At 50.2% G+C, this 14,085-nt stretch overlaps 2 long non-coding RNA genes across 5 annotated transcripts; one reads left to right on the top strand and one right to left on the bottom strand.

Annotated features, from left to right (window-relative positions):
* Positions 1–1,750: 1,750 nt before the first annotated feature.
* Positions 1,751–2,965, bottom strand: Gm26878. Its single transcript, XR_388115.2, has 2 exons — positions 2,613–2,965; positions 1,751–1,980 (listed from the first exon to the last, which is right to left on the bottom strand). It is a non-coding gene; the product is annotated as a predicted gene, 26878 (long non-coding RNA).
* Positions 2,966–8,370: 5,405 nt separating this feature from the next.
* On the top strand, positions 8,371–13,978 carry Gm33368. 4 transcript variants are annotated; one of them, XR_879263.1, is made up of 4 exons: positions 8,371–8,609; positions 9,002–10,960; positions 12,055–12,241; positions 12,823–13,978. It is a non-coding gene; the product is annotated as a predicted gene, 33368 (long non-coding RNA). The 4 variants fall into 4 exon arrangements; XR_879264.1 differs by having other exon boundaries at positions 8,371–10,044; positions 10,778–10,960; XR_001778677.1 differs by having other exon boundaries at positions 8,371–10,044; positions 10,775–10,960.
* Positions 13,979–14,085: the final 107 nt, after the last annotated feature.

Below are 14,085 nucleotides of genomic sequence, written 5' to 3'. Positions count from 1 at the left end.
GCAATGCCATTTCTCCAGGCGTCCGGGGCTCTGGCTAATGTTAGGGCTGTCACTGCAGGCAGAATCCCCGGGGCCTTCGAGCCTCCCTCCCGGAATGCCTAATGCTAGGCCTATCTCCAGGCCTTGGACTCAGCCCTGCAGGCTCGGTGTCACCCCACCAAGTGGCCTGCTCCGTGGCTGTTCTAGACCCCGGAGACCCCCCTGTGAGCCCTCCAACAGAGGGGAGAGCAGGGAATATTGATTTGCTGATTGAGCTAGAAGCCACAGCAAATTGGTGCTTGCTCAGCCCTCGGGGACCAAGCACCAGCTGCGATCTGTTCCTCGGAAAAGAGCTTAAGGGTTCTGGCACTTTCTGACAAGATACGTTTTATAGGATTTGTGCTAGAATTTGATATTAGATGTTAGGAACTGAAGTTTAATGTCTGCAATGATAACAGCAGCAGCTGGGACCTTTAACAGCTCTGGGGGTCCTTTCTAGTCCGGAGTCCATAATAAAAGCCATTTATTTCAAACACCTTATAAGGGAAGGATTTAGCCCTGAAGTCAATATAACATACAATACTTTTTATATTTGGATAAGGGGGGAAGTTCCATGATCAGGGATGTATGTTGGTTTGGGTTTGGGCTTTTAGACATGTGGAGGCTATAAATATTGAAAAGCTGCCTCCCTTGCTTAATTTAGTGTGCAAAGCATCTCACTTTCAATACCATTTATTCTTAGAGAACAAGATTCCCTCCACTCACTATCTTCTATTTGTTTTTCCTAGTCACGCCCCCCACCCCCACCCCCGTGATGAGTGGACAGAACTTGGTGGGCTTGATTTGATTTCTCCCATCTCCAAGGACACCCCACATTAAGTCTTGGTCGTTGGAAACGCAAGGTTCCCTTATTTTCTGGTAACAATTTGATTTGGGGGAACCAACGTGCGCCTCAGTGCCACGGAAGAAACCCATCAATATCTTGGGGGTGAGGGAGCAGTCTTGCTCAGTGAAGGAACGGTGACCTTTGCTCACTCGGGTGTTGCCAGCCTGATTTTAGAGAAGCTCCTGGCTCCCCACACACCCCAGAACTCCAGGACTCCAGTGTTTTCTGAGAAACCTGGAGCCAACACGCAGGGCCTGTCCAGCAGGGGCTGCTCAGAGCAGCCCAGCTCCCTTCCTTGTCTCTTCAACTCAGATAAAGAGCAGGACATCCTGGAGACAGAAGGGCACCCCAAGTAGCAGAGTCCGGGGGTTCACAGGCGTCTCACGCCACACAGGGTTCTGTGGCCTGATTCTCTTCAGCTAGCAAGCAGCGTGACCAGCGGTTTACACAGAAGCCCCAGCCGGGTGGTGGCTCGGTCACCCAGATGCTCTGGGCTCCTGCTCAAGGCCTCTGGTCCCCCCACGGTGACATGGAAGCCCTGTTGGCTGAGGGACGAGTGCGATGCCCACTCTGCTCACTCTGAGACATAACAGCTCCCTACCCTCAGCAACAAGGGGTCTCAGGCTCCTGCTCTGTCCACAAGTGGAACAGAAGGACAGACAGACACACTGAAAAACAACTCCGGCCTCTCCTTCTGCTCTGGGCTGGACAGGTGGCCTCATTTTGCTTTAGAATACAGAGGGCCCAGACTCTGCTTCTCTCTACAGTTACACACATACACACACACACACACACACACACACACACACAGACACCGGAGAGACAGCAGTTTGGAGGAGAGCTCACCCACCTCCTGTCAGTGGTGGGAAAAACAACAGGTGGAACTTGTTGCTGGGAATATAATTGCTCTGAGTGACAACCCTGCTCCTGAGGGGGACGGGAAGGTGTCAGGAACCAGTTGCAAATACCGGCGGATTAGCACTTCTTCTGGTGAAGTTGAAGCCATAGGTGTGGGTGCAAAGTGTCTCCCACTCCGGAGACCTTGGTGTCAACACCACTGTCCTTTCCTCTCAGCAGAAGAGATGAAGTTGCTAACAGCTTCGAGGGAGGCAAGCCTGCAGTGTGGAGAGAAGCTCACTTGACAGAATAGCCCTACAGGGCAGGGTCTGCCCTGCTGGTCCCTCATGTTATAGATAGGGAAACCAAGGCAAAGACCGGACTGCTGGATCCTGACAAAGGCTGTAGGGCAGGAAGGCGACTGCGTCTCAGGACGTGGTGACAGGAGTTCGATAGCTACGGTTAAAGCCAGGACATTCTGCTGGCTGGACAAGTCACTGTGCCATGCTGAGCCTGGGGTGCCCATTTGGGAGGTCAGAGTGGCAGTAGTACCCACTAGTAGCTGTTATCAAAGGACACGAACAGGGAATGGAAAGCCTGTGGCTCATTGGGAGTTCGCAGCAGACAGTAGTAGCCATGGTGACCTGAGATACTAGCCTGCCACCTCCCAGGAGCTACAGCCCCAGGTCTAGCCTCAGGAACTGATCTAGAAACTGTGAGCAGTCTTAGATGCCCCAATAGCTAAGCAGCAGAAACGCAGCTGTGACATACACACCCCAGCATCAAGGCCTCAGCCAGAGTAACTGGGTCTGGCCGATACCAGATGTCCTCAAGTACCAACAGAAGGTGGGCACCAGACCTCCCCCAGGGGGAACCTACCAACACCCCCACAGTCAGCCCCAAGCCTCACCGTGTCACCATGAGAACCAGGTCCTGACACAGCTTCACTGCATGACACAGAAGCCGCCCGGCTCTAGCTATCCATCCCCTGACTCCCACCATGTCTCTTTGGACACAAAACTCCTTTCCACCTTCTTCAAAGTCTTTTACCCGTTCTTTTCCAGCATCAGATGGAGGCCTAGCCATGAGCCCCAGAAATAATAAACAGTCCACATCCTGCGGCCAGCTCCCAGCCAGACACAGGGCTCTCCTTGCCGCCAGCCAGGGTCCCGACCCAGAGGCCAGGAAGCAGCAGCAGGCACAGCTTGAGATCCCATGAATGGAAGCCCCCAAAACCAAATTCTACTTCTGTCTCTTACAGGCAGTTCTTGCTCAGCTCAGTTGCTTGCCCTGTGTGAAGGGACCCCAGGTTCCCTTCACACAGTAGGGCAGCAGAGAACCTGATGGTACATCTCCTGTTGTCAGAAAACACATTGTTATCTGCCCAGACGATGGAAAACATGGTACAGAGAATGAGAGCTCACCTTTTAAAAAACGGGATGGCCACTCCACAGTAGAAAGATCAGCAAAAGAAACATGGAGTGGCAAGGCCACGTTGGGGTGATCCACTACTGTAGGAGACTTATTTTTATGTGTGTGTTTTTGTCTGTTGCCCCATTGCTGGGCAACCCTGGGCGAGTCACTTGCCGCTTCTGGGCCCGTTTCCCTTGTCATCGATGCCAAGACCTAAATTCACCTCTATATTCTTCTTCCTTTCATGGCTGAATAAAACCCTTAGCCTCCAGATGTAGGCAAGCATGCCAGTCTCTGCACCAGCTTGTACTTATATTTTAAAGTCCCCAAGCCTTCATAACTAAAAAAAGAACAATTCACAAATGTGAAACCCTCCGAAAAAAAATAGGGTGCCCTCTCCACTCTGGTAGATCTTTCTCTGGTCTTTTTCTTCTTCTTCTTCTTCTTCTTCTTCTTCTTCTTCTTCTTCTTCTTCTTCTTCTTCTTCTTCTTCTTCTTCTTCTTCTTCTTCTTCTTCTTTTTCTTCTTCTCTTCCTCCTCCTCCTCCTGCTCCTCCTCCTTCCCCTCCTCCTTTCTCCTTGTTCTCCTCCTCCTTCCCCTCCTCCTTTCTCCTTGTTCTCCTCCTCCTCTTCCTCCCTCCTCCTCCTCCTTCTTCTTCTTTCACTCTCTACCTGATTCTGTCACTGAGCCTGGAGCTCAGCCTGTGGCCATAAGCTCCAGCAACCTTCCTGTCTCCCCACACACACACACACACACACACAGTGATGGCGTACAGGTGTCCATTTGACCACACCCACCTCAAGCATGGGAATTAGGTTCTTTACCCATTGAGCCGTCTCTGCAGCCCTTCATGACACTTATTAAAAAGCCCACGGGAGACAGAGGACCCTCAACCAGGTGATACACAAAGGTCAAAGTGGGGTGAGAATGAGCCTGAAGTCATTGTCATGAGCTGATGGAAGCTTTGTGAACACGGACTGAGGGGCAGATTGGGGGGGGGGGGAGCTTTTCTCCCAATGAGATGATTTCTTTGAGGTCAGACAGCTTTGTACATGGGAGCAAAGGAAGGCCAGTTAGTTGTGGAGAATGTAGAATACGTTTTAACTGATTAGGAACAGACCCTGAAGATTAGAAAGCAGCAGCAGTTTCTGTCTCTGTCTCTGTCTCTGTCTCTCTGTCTCTCTCTCTCCCTCTCCCCCTGGGTACATCTCCTCCTGAGATCCACCTGCTCTGGAAGGTCAATAGGGCCCCTTTCACAGGTGTATGGAGCCACAGGCCCACAAACACAATACAGATGGGGGACAGGGCATTCTGGGAACAGAGTGGCAGGTGATATCACCTGCTCAGGGCAAGCAGCCCCTGAAGCCTTATGGGAGACTCAGAAGAGTTCCCACCTTGCCCTGTGCCGTAGAGTCACCAAGAGTAATCCTAAAATCTCTCATCCTCTGGACCCCAAGCCTGTGTGTGTAAGAACCTTAGGGGTGTCAGCGTGGGGGGAGGGATGTCAACAAGGGGGAGGGGTGTCTGCAGGGGGAGTCAGTGAGGGGTTAGCAAGGGGATGGAGTGCCTGATCAGGGATGTGCATTGCACAGATCGTCTAGTGATGTCTGCACAGGACACACTGCCCATTCACCCACACTGACTGAAGTTTGCAGGGGATCCAGGGCTCACCCAGGTCTTGATTGTTGTAAAGTTAGGGCTCAGGCCTAGACCTCTCTCCATGGCCCCTTTTTATCCAAGAGTGGCAAGCTCAACTAGCAGTCCCAACTCAATGCCTCCACCAGCTCACACTGTCCAGGCTGAAGACTTCAGCAAGCCTCACCGAGATCCACATGCTCTGTGGTTTCCAGTAAAAATTCAATTCTAAAAGATCACAAGGCAAGAAAGAGAAGCCCGCGTGATAAGGGGTACGGCCCAGAGTTGTACAAGCTAGGAAATGTCCACCAGAGAAGACAGAAGCAGACGAACCAGGAAAGCAGACAGACAGGAGAAATCGAGTTCGTGGCTCCCTGTCCCCTATGGTTTGAGGGGGGAGTGTGGTCCATTTTGCACATGGTTGTGAGAACACCCGTGACTAAGGCAAGGTTTGTCTTGATCTGCTCTGTGCTGAGATCACAGAGGTCTGGTGAGGGGAGACAGACCCTGTGAAGTTGCTGCAGATAGAATAATACCGTGACAACGAACAAGGCTTGGGAAGATGTCGTTAAAAATAAAATCAAGCCAAGCATGGTGCCACATACCCTTAGTCCCAGCTCTTGGAAATTGGAGGCAGGTGGATCTCGCTGAGTCTTAGGTCAGCCTGGTCTATGTAGCCAGTTCTAGGCTAGCTATGGTTACCCAGTAAGACCCTGCCGAGAGAGAGAGAGAGAGAGAGAGAGAGAGAGAGAGAGAGAGAGAGAGAGAGAAAGGAAAAAAGAAAGAAAACAGAGAGAGAAAAAGAGAGTGTGTATCAAAATGAAGCCCATGTTTAATGTCAACACAGAAATTGCATGGAAGTTTTTTCCTCTTCCTCCTGTTCCATTAAATCATATTTTTATTGTAAATTAATTTGGGAGACAGAGCCATGGATGTACCAGGCTCTGTTCCCAATGAAACAATACGGGTTGCGTAGGAAGCAAGTCGGGAAACAGAACCCTGCAACTGGCTTCCGAAGGGAAGTGAAGGAGGTCCGAATCTCTTTTATCTTCCCAGACCAGATGCTCCAGTGTGTGTGTGTCCGTGGTCCTAAGGTTCAGCCATCAAGGTGAGAGGCAGGTGTGTGAAAAGCAGGGTCCCTTGGTGCCCTGGCTGGAGGGACCTCGGGGCATTCCCTCAGATCCAGCCTCACACCAGGGTAAGCAGCTCTGGGATTGACCCACACTCCTCTCCTCTGCCCATCTCCTGTGTAGTCAATAAATGCACAATTGTTCCCAAGGGTCCTGGAATGGGGGAACAGAAGCTCAGACCATGGAGCCTCTTGCTCCGGGTTAATGTCTATTGTGGCTGCCAGAGTGGGACTTTATGAATCAAACCTGTTTTCTAGTATGTGACTGTACAATTCTGAGCCATGTCTTCCAGGCTGTGGTGACTTCTGCTCACTGCCTATGTCAGACCAATACTATTTCCTATCACTATAAATAGGGGTCTAACTCAGAGGGTGCAGCCCAGTACCCCTGTCTGCTTTGTACTTTAATCAGGGGTTTCCTGCCTGTGATGTTTGTCTTCCAGCAAAGGGGTGCTAATTTTATCTTGCAAAAGTGGATATCTGCTTACGTCCCTTCTACCTTGGAGAAAGATAACCAAACACGGGTTATGTCATCTAAATTCGGCAAACCTCCGAGATCAAAGGCGTAGTGTATACACCTGCCAAAGTTGATGGAACGGCCATTGGCGGAGCCTTCCGCCTGGCTCGAGTGTGCCCCATTGATAGACGCCCGGCCTTTCTGTGAAAGAGACTCTCCGGGCTCTGTTTGTGCCAGTTGATCTCCACGATACTGGGAGGTTTTTGAAGGAGGAATCCAAAATAGACATGCCCTCGTCACCCCTGTGGAAGCCCGCATCACAGGAAATGGCACAAATTCAAATTTTTGTGATGGGAGTCAACGCTGGACCAGATAAGCTGTCTGCTCCTCACAGGACGTTTTGTGTTTAGAAACTAGTCAGAATGATCCATCGCTAATGCCACCTGGGCATGTCTCCTCTGATGCGTGCCTGCGTCCGGACCAGCGTTCATTTCCCAGGACCCCAGGCTATTATAAGCACACACACACACACACACACACACACACACACACACATGAGTGTACACATGCAAACTCGAAGTAAGTGGTCATAAAGCCAGATGCAACTTTCTGTCTGATTGATGACCAAAGTGGCTCTTTCCATATAACAAGCGGAGCCTTAGAAGTGACTTGTTGAGCGCTTCTGACCACGGTGGCCTGACCTCCAGTGGCTAAAAGAACTTGTGAAGACTCGATATGAGAAAGCCTCCTGGGACAGGATCCTAAGACAGATAAAAAGCCCTAAGCATTGGATGAAGATGCCTCCCTTCCTTCAGAAAAAAAGACTGAAAAGAAAAAAAGAAATCCTTGGAAGACTGAGCCCACCCAGGCTCAGGCTGGGTGTAAACCGATGGAGAATTTGCTGCGGTGCTTGAAGCCTGTGTAACCCACAGCAGCACCTGTAGAAACAGGTCCTGGCAGAGGGCAGGAGGGCACACAGCAAGGTCACAGGTGCCCTTGTGTGTGCAAGCTCCCAAGTTCCTTCCCCAATGCTACAAACACAGAAGTCTGAAGCACTTTAAATCCCGGGCTGCAGGGTACAGCGGCCAGACTATGAAGGCCTTGTCTGTATCCCTGCCCATCAGGAAAGGCACACGGCACTGTGCTGGGGGTTGGGTGAGGGTGGGGAGTGGGGCTCCATTTAATCTACAAGATTAAGTTGCTTCTGGTCTTGTCCAAATGGTCTGTTAGGGGTTTTTTTTTTTTAATTGTTTTGTTTTATTTTGTTTTTTAAATCTACTTTTGTTTTGGGCTTTGGTTGCAGAACTCTAAGCAGCAATCCTCCAGTCTCAGCCTCCCAAGTGCTGGAATCTCTGAGAGGAGCCATCTCATCCAGCTATTGAAATTTCACCTCAAGCAGTTTGAACTGGCAGAGCCTCGTTACAGGGCTTGTGACTGATGTCCCCGTGCCTCAGTGCCTCAGTCCACGTTAGACCACACAACTGAGCAGTCAGTGACTTCAGCCACCAAGACTGAAGATGCTCCAGAAATGGGTGGTCCTGGCAGGGCCAACAGGAAGGAGACAGGGCCATGACCTGCCACAGAGGCCAGCACACATTATCTTCACTCTTTCAGAACAAGGAAGTCTCCATGTTTGGGGTCATAGGTGCATGTATGTGTATAGATGTATGGTGTGTACATGTGTGTATGGTGTGTACATGTGTGTATGGTGTGTACCTGTGTGTGGTGTGTACATGTGTGTGTGGTGTGTACATGTTCGTATGGTGTGTACATGTGCGTGTGGTGTGTACATGTGTGTGTGGTGTGTACATGTTCGTATGGTGTGTACATGTGCATGTGGTGTGTACATGTGCGTGTGGTGTGTACATGTGTGTGTGGTGTGTACATGTGTGTGTGGTGTGTACATGGGTATGTAGTGTGTATATGTGTGTGTGGTGTGTACATGTGTGTGTGGTGTGTACATGGGTATGTAGTGTGTATATGTGTGTGTGGTGTGTACATGTGTGTGTGGTGTGTACATGTGTGTATGGTGTGTACATGTGTGTATGGTGCATACATATGTGTGTTTTATATTTGTGTGTTTGTTTGGATGCATGTGTAGGTCACACACGGTGGTCTTGTGGCTTGGGGGTAAATGTGAGAACATTGCAGTTAGCCCAAGAATGACCACAGTTCTATTTCAGTGAAAACCAGTTGCCCAGTGCAGGTGTGACTTCCTTTCCCGCAGGTCGGAGCCCTGCCCCATGCCTGCCTGGTGTTACAGTTATGCCTAGGTAGGTATCAGATCACTTTACCTCCTGCAAGATTACAAACCCAACAGGACCAGTGATTCCATCGGTCCGAGGCTGAGGCAGGCTTGGTCTTCTGCTTTGGATCAGATCTGGAAAATCTTGTTTTCCCAAGGTCACATTTATTTACAGTAAGATGGAGCCCACCTTGTCGTACTTGTTTAAACCTTGGCAGCTGTGTGCCAGAAATCTGTCCTAAAGGTCCTCCGGTTGCCTAATCAAGGGCAACCGTGTGCCTTTTCACTGCATAATAATATCCCACTGCATAGACTTAGCTTGGGTTACCTGCTGGCCTGCCAATGGTCTTTTGGGCTCTATTCAGCTTTTGGCTGGTGTGAATGAGAATTTATCTGACAGACTTTTTGGTGATTTCCCAGCCCCTCTCAAGGCTGATGTGAGCAAAAGACCCTGCCTGGTCAACCAGCCTTCAAGGACAGTTCACAGTATGGCTACGGAAAGGAAAAGGAGAGAATTCGCATCTCCATCGACCTGTTGATGGAGGCAGCCATGATCAGATGTGGTACCTAAAGAGATTCCTGCTGGGGAGGTCAGGAGAGCAGCAGGCGTGCTGGGAGTCCAGGCATGCCCTGAACTGAACGCCATCGCTCTGCTGTGTCCAGCTTCTCACCACACCAGTGCCTTGTCTGTATTGTGTGTTACACCAGTCAGCATTTTACTATTGAGAACCAGCACAGGCTTCTCCCCCGCCCTGCCCCCAAAGCTCTAGTCTGATCTAGAAAGTCTGTTTCCAGCAGGCAAATTAACTGAGTGCTTTTATCACCAGTCTTTTAGGTGAGGGGAGCTGAAGTGGGAAGAGAGTCAAGGGTTGAGACCCAAGGACCTCGGTAGAGAGAACTCTCAACCCCGGACAGCCAAACCAGGGTTCTAATCCTGAGATTTCCCCAGCACCCTCCATGTGCCTGAGCATGTGCCATATATCTGAGCATGCGCTGTGTATCTGAGCATGTGCCATGTATCTGAGCATGCACCATGTGCCTGAGCATGCACAGGTCCTGCTGGTGGGCAGGGGCCAGATCCAACAGGCTAATAGCACATTCATTTTTCCTTCCTGCAAATGATCTCAGCTGGAATCAAGTGGCCAACTTATGACATTATGGGCTAAAATTCTTCTTCGCCACGGGTCCCTGGGAGAGGGAGTCGGATCTTCTTGCTGAGTCCTTTGCTTAGTGTCCAGTAAAGACACAGGTTGTCTCTATGCTATGAGTGGGCTCCCCACAGGTGACACACTTTAACAAGTCATGAGTGGTGCCAGGACTCCGGCTAACATCCTTAGAGGCTGCGGAAGGGACATCACACCTCAGCTCAGATTTGCACTACAGCCACACTGTGTGCCCTGTCCCACCCCCAAAGGCTCCAGCAGAGGCTAGCATTTTCTGGAGGATCACGACAGCCTTCCCAGGTAAGCAATCACATTCTCAGCTCAGAAATACAGACAGTGGGAGCGGGGGAGGGGGTGTCAAATGGCCAGCATCCAGGGCTACAATGGCAACAGATGCTCTGGTCAGGCACGCTCTGGTAACACTCATCACCAACCCTGCCATTAGCAAAGGCAAACCCATACTTACAATCAAGTGGATTGTGTGACTGGGGCCCGAGTGTTTCCAGGAACATGGGCCACATCCCTGTCTGCCATCGGCCTCTTCCTCTTCACAGGCCCTCTGAGCTCGGCAGAGGGTTCTGTGACATTATGGGATGGAACAGTCTGCTTCTCTCTCTCCCCCTCCCCCTCCCCCTCCCCCTCTCAATGCTGTTTCTAGCTTTTAGGAATGAGGTTGGCCCTGCTTTCCATGGGATAGTAATGAAGTCAAGGTCTCAGGGCCAAAGGTTTTGAACATTTTAAATAGTCGGGCACATGGCTGGCCATGGTGTAAGCTCAGAGGAAACAGCCTGCATTTGGCTTCAAGGAGTCTAGCTCAGCGCCATCAGCTCAGATGGCAAGTTGGCTGTGCTCAGTCAGTTGGCCATGACTGTAGGCATACATTTTTTTCAACCTACTTTCAATAAATATTCAACCTCTCCTCTTGTCCGTCACCCAGCAGAGCTAGTGAAGAGAAAATTTATTAGGATATGGGGGGAGTGGACCTGTTTAGCAGTAGTCCTTTGGGGGCAAGCCCGATCTTCTCTGGCAGCAGCTCAGTCCCATAGCAAACACCACAACTACGACTCAGCAGCTGCTGACCAGTCCTCCAGGCAGGCGGACGCCAGGCACCAACCAGCAGCTGTAGTTCAATCCTGAAGAAACCGCAAGGCTCGCCAACCAGCCTGAGGCCACTCAAGTGGCAAGAGGCTCCAAGAACCTCACGAGAAGTTCTTTGGTGAGTTTCTCTCAATGGCAGCACTACCACAAGCTGAGCTCAACAATGCTAGGTAAGGCGAACCAATACAGGTGTGTCGTTAGTGAAGAATAGCGAGGCAGAGCAAAGCAAACCAATGCTCTTGCTCCTACTGTCTGTGGGGTCATATTTCTACTCCTTCATCAAGAGTCCTTTCCTGTGTTTGCTATAGCAAAGCATCCTTTCACCTGTGTCTGCTTCAGGACAACATCCTTTCACGTGTCTGCTTTAGCAAGACATCCTTTCGCCTGTGTGCTCCAGCAAACCATCATTTGACGTAATTTGACTTTCAAGGAACTATAAGTTTCCACTTCCCATGACCCCTTGGGGTGGGTAGGGTAATTAATGGTCAGCAGTGTCGTGTGGGGGAATCATGGGGAGCCACTCACAGACACACAGATGCAAAACTGTGAACTGACACACAAAGGTTAAGGAAAGCCCGAGGCTCAGCCAGTGTAGAAGTACTAGTATCAATAAGGAAACAGGATATAGGAGGCAAGGTACTCACTCTCATTGTCTGCTGCAACTACCCCCAACGATATCATTCAACAAACATAACGGTTTCCAGCGACTGCTGAGTGGGTAACTTACTCATTGTGCTCACAGGACCTGAGTTCAGATCCCACGGGAGAAGCTGGGCGTGGTGACACACGTGTGTAAACCCTGAGCTAAGGAGGTAGAGACAGGAGGACCTCTGGTGCTCACCAGTCAGCCAACCCAGTCTATTTGGTGAGCTTCCAGTTCAGGTAGAGCTTGGTGTGGGGGTGGTAGTGCACACCTTTGATCCCAGCACTCAGGAGGCAGAGGCAGATGAATATAAGTTTCAGGTGAGCAAGGTCTACATAGTGAGATCTTGGCTCAAAAAAAAAAGAAAAGAAAACAAACAAACAAAACGAGGAGACTTAAGACGGAGGCTGGGGAGTGATGCCTAACATTATCCCTGACCTCACATGTTCATGCATGTGTATATGCAATCCCATGTGTAGCAACATACAAATACACCACAAGCAACAGCCATTTCTCGCCACTTGGGACTGGCCGATGATAAAGGTTCAGCAGGGTTCTTTGGCTCCCAGGTGTTAGTGGGGTCGTCTAAAGGGACAACCAGGACAACCGCTCATGGACGGATAGTCAGTGCTGGCTGTTAGCCAGGAACTCGGCTGAAGCATCAACAAGGACCCTCCTCTCCCTCTACCCATCCCATGCACTGGGGCGTCCATGTGCCCACAGCAGCTTGGCTCCCATGGAGAAGGAACTGTGAAGGTGAGACTACAGTCTCTATCATTCTTCCTTATTTTTTTGGGACAGGGTCTCTCACTGAACCTGCATCTCATCAACACAACTACACCAGCTAACCACACGCAGCGTGTGCTTGTGTATGAGGGCTCCTTTTAGTTCTTTTATTTATTTTAGTTTTGGTTTTCTTTGTCTTTGTTCTTTGAGACAAAAATCTCACTCTATCGACCAAGCTGGCCTTGAACTCACAGATATCCCACCTGCCTCTGCCTCCCAAGAGCTGGGATTAAAGGCTTGCGCCACCACAGCCCTCCGTTAGCTCTCAAAGGAAAGGCAGCACTGAAACTGGCCTGGGAACCTTTGTCCGTGTTGACCATTTGCCTGCATCCAACAGTCAGCATCAGGAGGGCCCTCAGCCCCCAGCCCCTCGGATGGGAATTGAGTGCATGATATGATATAAAGCTAAGCCATGAGCTTGGGAGCTTGCCCTCTGAGGACTGTGCCTCCGTGTAGTCTTGGACCGTGCAGCATGACCCCAGAGCCTGTTTCCCAGAAACATTATAAATACCCATGTGCTTTCTGGCCTCAAGGTTTCTATTTCCCTCCAGAAACTCAAATGTCTGGTTGAAAATTTGCGTTCCAAGTGAAAATGAGGTTGCAGAAGAGTCACATTCCTGGGGGAATGGTACCTTTCCCACGACAAGTGTGCCACAGGACCAGAGAAGCAAGGACAGACAGAGGCCTCAGTTCAAGTCTAAGACCAGCCTGTCTCAGAATCGAGCAGAACAAAACCCAAAGGTGGTAATAAACGGCTAGATCAAAGTTCTAATCCAGCCTGGAGAGCAGGTGGCATTTGACTCCGCACAAGCCGCTAGCCTGTGGGTGCCTCCGTTTTCCATTCCAACAACAAATGTCAGACGAATGTAATTAGTTATAATTCCCCCAGGGATTCCTGGGTAGTTAGTTATAATTCCCCCAGGGATTCCTGGGTAGTTATAATTCCCCCAGGGATTCTAGGATACAGCCAGGACAAGGACCCTCAGAGTGAGGGCTGTAACTCTTCAGCTGTTTTTAATCTGAGATTCATTTCTTCAAACACAAGTTCAGCTGGATGAAGCCTAATGTGCAGAGCCAAGGCTGTTCCCCAAATGGAAGGGCCCCTGAGTCCTGCCTACTCGGTCACACCCAACCTAAGGACCAGCTCCTCCCGACCTCAGACAAGATTTCTGCCGGATTTGATTTAAAACTCCTGGAGATGAGACAGTTTCTAAGACCATTTGGAGACTTAAGCCTTCAGCGTCACGTGAGACTGTGAGGCTGTGAAGCCAACCAGCAACAGAGCATGTCTGTTGTGAACATCCTAGCTCATCTGTCTTCTTGCTGAAACCACCCTGAGTTCTGCTTGGCTGTCGATGGAACCATGGAGTAAAGTCTGCCTCAGTCCCAGCAACTCAGCCAGCTGCTAACTCCATCTACATCCTCGAGAGACATCTGGGTGTCTGGCCTTTCAGAGGCCAAGGGGATGGTTCCATCCAACACTCCAGTGTCCACAAAGCAGTGGGCAAAATGTCATTATCAACAATAGCCTCGGAACCACAGGCTGCTGTGAAGGAAGATTGTTCATGTTACACAGGAAGATGGGGATTCCACTTTGCAGACACACTGGGAAGGGTTTGGTGTCTCGGGGGGTTGTTGTTGGAGTTTAGAGTGGGGAGTTGTTTTGTTTTGTTTAATCAGAAATAAGACCCCAGCTAGCAGATCCCACTTCTAGATCCCAATTATTTAAAAAACAAACATCACTTTGCTGGCCAAGTTTACTGTTTCCCTGCAATCCTAGGACCCACTTCTGTGAAGGCAAAAGAATTGGGAGT

Source organism: Mus musculus, chromosome 8 (genome assembly GCF_000001635.26).
Source record: "Mus musculus strain C57BL/6J chromosome 8, GRCm38.p6 C57BL/6J".
NCBI classification, from domain to species: Eukaryota; Metazoa; Chordata; class Mammalia; order Rodentia; family Muridae; genus Mus; species Mus musculus.
This window is presented reverse-complemented; position numbering and strand designations above follow the sequence as displayed.